Genomic DNA, 3,942 nt, shown 5'->3' with positions numbered 1-3,942 from the left:
TATGTTGAGACTATGTTCAGCCAGCGCACGTGGGATTCCTGGCATATCCAAGGGGTGCCAGGCGAAGATGTCCCAGTTTTCGCGCAAGAATGCGCGTAATGCGGCGTCGACCGTCGGGTCCAACTGTGCCCCAATGGAAGCTGTTTTCTTGGGATCTGTCGGGTGGACTTGGAATTTGACTATTTCGTCCGCTCGCTTGAAAGAGGTGGATTTGGACCTTTTATCAAGGATTATGTCATCCCTATCCACTATGGAACGCAGTGCGGTGAGTTCCTCGGCCGCTAGGGCTTCGGATAGTGCCTCCAGGGCCAGGGATGCAGTTTTATTTTCAGCGCGGAGTGCTATGTCCGGATCACTGGAGATAGTGATAACACCATTGGGCCCGGGCATTTTGAGCTTCATATACCCATAAGGAGGTATAGCTTGAAAGCGTGTTAATGCGTCTCGCCCTAACAGGGCATGATATCTGCTGTTAAAAGGAGCCACCTGGAAGATTATCTCTTCGCACTACAAAAAAAATACACTTCCGTGATTATACGTGTTTGTCACAGTAGGTCACGTTTTCTGTCATGCATGTACATCCATGACGATTTTATGACAGAATCAAGAAAGTCATACCTGTGCTGTCGTAGAAGTGTTCCATGACATTACCAAAATTATCATCACGGAAGTGTCCACTTCCATGACGATAAATCGCGCGTCACAGAAGTGCTTTCGTCAAGGGTGACCGACACGTGGCATCCACCATAACGGAATGCCGTTAAGCTATCGGGTCTGGTTTTGGATCTGATAACCCGTTAATAGCCCCGACCAATGGGGATTTTCCACATGTAAAATCATCATTGGCTGGAGGAAACACGTGTCGGCCCACCGTTGGGACAGATGTCATCCACTCATTGGACCCAAAGCGCCTATGATACGTCGACACGTGGCACGGCCCAACAGAGGCCCATTCCTGTGAAAAGGCCGACCTGTTTGACTTGGTCAAAAGGTGGCAGGCCGGCCCATGGCAAGCCTGTTAACGGCCTGTTCGCATATAGCCCATTTACAGCCTGCTAACATAGGGCCCGTTTACAGCCTATCCGAATTAGGCCCAGTAGCGTCATCTGGGCCGTCCAATATAATTCCAGCCCATTTTAACTTCCGGCCCATGTATGGCCCATGATTTCTTTCAGCCCATATGAGTCCATTAGTAACCCTCGGCCCTTTAACGGCACGTGGTAAAACTGACCCGTAATGAACAGTGTATCACTTTATACCCATTAACGGCCCATTATTCCGTTGGGCCGTTTCCAGCCCATGTTATCTTTCGGCCTTCTCAGGGCCCATTTATTCTTGGGCTCATTTCCAGCATTCAATTACTTAAGGCCCGTTACTGTCATTTTCTGCTTGTGGGCCAAATTCATCCCGTGGTTACACTCGGCCCGTTTGTGGCCCGTTAATACGCTGGGTCGTTTTCATGTCAAAAAAAACCGTTGGGCAGTTTTCACTCAAATACGGCCTATTAACGGCCCATTATTGTCCACGAATAGTACGAGCCATGATTGGCGAAATGATCATACGCCCCGTAGAAGGCTCATGGATCCTATGGCCCGTAAGAGGCCCATGGATCGTACGGCCCGTAGAAGGCCCATGGATCCTACGGTCCGTATAGAAGGCCAATGGATCCTACGGCCCGCAGAAGGCCCATAGATCATACGGCCCGCAGGAGGCCCATGGTTACAACAGTCCCTGTGTTGCCATGATTATTTTGGCCTAGTTTCCAAAAATAGGTTATTGTGGCCACTAGAAAAACACAAAAAAAGAACTGCAGTGACTACAAGCAAACAACTAAACAAGACAATAAGGAAATAAATAAGCAAGCAATTAACGCCAGCCTATTACCGCTATTACACATATTACATCCACTGGGCATCAAAGTTCGCCACCAGTGCAAATATAGGGAACAAAGCAGCATATTACATACACTGGCTGTCAAAATTGGCCACCAGTGCAAATAAACGTGGCAGCAAAACAAGAGCATAACTGAAAGAACTTCATAAGAGCTCAAGAAACGTTATCTTGGGTATCCACCATGCTGGCAATAAGCTTAGCAAGCTTATTAGCTTTGTCCTGTTTGGCGCTAAAATCCTCCAACGCTTGCTGTTGCACCAGAAAGTATGCATCTGAATGCTCCAGGGAGTTCCGCAGTCCTTCCGCGTATTGTCGCAGCACAGCTGATCGATGCCTTTCAGCTTGTAGTTGAGACTCAAGAAACCGAACTGATTCAAACAGTGAGTTTGAATAGCTTGTGCAAGCGGTAGTGGCCAGCAACTCGAACACTAAACCAAGACAGGACTTTGGGGTTGTCTCACTGTATTCGAGATAGTCTTCCTAAGCTGTTTTATCAGCTTTGTCGGAGACCAACAAGGATGTGTCACTATCCTGAAACGTATCTGCATTACTTCCTTTACCATTGCTTAAAAAGGCAACCTTCCCCAATATTCTGTTAGCATTCTAAAAGAAGAAACAAGCAGACACATAACATGTTTAGCATGTACTAGTATATGAAACTCATTTCGGTGAACCAGTTCATTAGTAAGGTGGACAGGATTAAACTACCAAGTCTTCTATTGCCAAGTACTAGTACATAATAAAAACATCAAACAAACATATATATATATATATGTCATATGGTCACTGCATTGTCTTGCCAAATCAAAATAGAGACACGGTTCAAATCATATCAGTTCAAGACAAAGCAGCAGTGAAAGAATACAAAGCGTGGGAAACTACACGGCACAACAAGATTTCAGCTGGGTACCACGGGTCTACATGTACAACAACACTATTGGCTCTATTGTGATGCTAGTAATGTGCATGATATGAGAAGTCAACTGTATACACAATTGAAATTGAAATTAACAGAGCTATTGATAAGAGCAAGCCTGTTAAAGAAACATGCTTGAACATACCTGCTGTGCCATTAGAGTTTCGATTGGATCCTTCAATTTAAAAATAAGTTTGTATGAGTAAATACAGTGATACAAGAGCAAAGCAGTATGCACGATAGCAATTATAGTTAAAAAAGGTGCGCCTAAGTGAGCGCTTAAGCGCTCCTAGGCTCTAGGCGTTGGCGAAACGCATTGCGCATAACTATGCTTAATCTATGCATAACTGCGCATAAGCATGCACTTTGGTCAGTAAAGCGCAAGGCGGTGGCAAAACGCACAATTAACGCCTAGCGCTTTTTTGAACTATGATAGCAATGGAATCTTAAATTAGAACAGCTGTTCTTCAGGTTTAGGCACTTGTTCTACATGAACAGAGTACAGTAAGACGCAAGAATATAGTACTTACAAATAGAAAATGAGCTCATAGACCTTACCACATTCTTGGTTCGGGACCAGTACAGAACAAGGCGTTCCCAGTCATCGTCCAGTAAATGTGTCTCAGGAGAACGTAAGGGAATTTGATGAGTTTCTTTGCTGGTGAAGTACGTTTTATTTAGGTAATTCCGATACTGCCATCAAGCATTCTTGAAGATAGCAGAGGTATTAGCACAGGTTACCTCATCCTGAGTTTCCAAATCGGTCCTTCTCTATAGAGAAAAATGGGAAAATTTGCTGTATTATAACCATAATGGAGGTAGGATGTATGGGACAAAGCAAAGTAACTGCCATGAATAATATTACTTGCACATAACTCCTGGACAAACACCTGCAACTGGCATTTTATTCATCTTCAGTATAATATTTCCAAGATGGGAAGATACGCACATACGATTTAACAACATCAAACACGATAGATGCTAAACTACGACTAGCTGGTTGTGCTTCCTCCACAGGAATAGGCATACTAACTGGTGGAGTTGGGGCCGTGGTAGTACTGGCCCTTTGGGCACAGGAGCTGCCTTACTAACTGCTCTTGTTTGGGAGCTCTGTGGTGGAGATGGTGCCGTGT

The sequence above is a fragment of the Aegilops tauschii genome, chromosome 5, assembly GCF_002575655.3.
Source record: "Aegilops tauschii subsp. strangulata cultivar AL8/78 chromosome 5, Aet v6.0, whole genome shotgun sequence".
NCBI lineage: Eukaryota > Viridiplantae > Streptophyta > Magnoliopsida > Poales > Poaceae > Aegilops > Aegilops tauschii.
Note: the sequence above shows the minus strand (reverse complement) of the source record.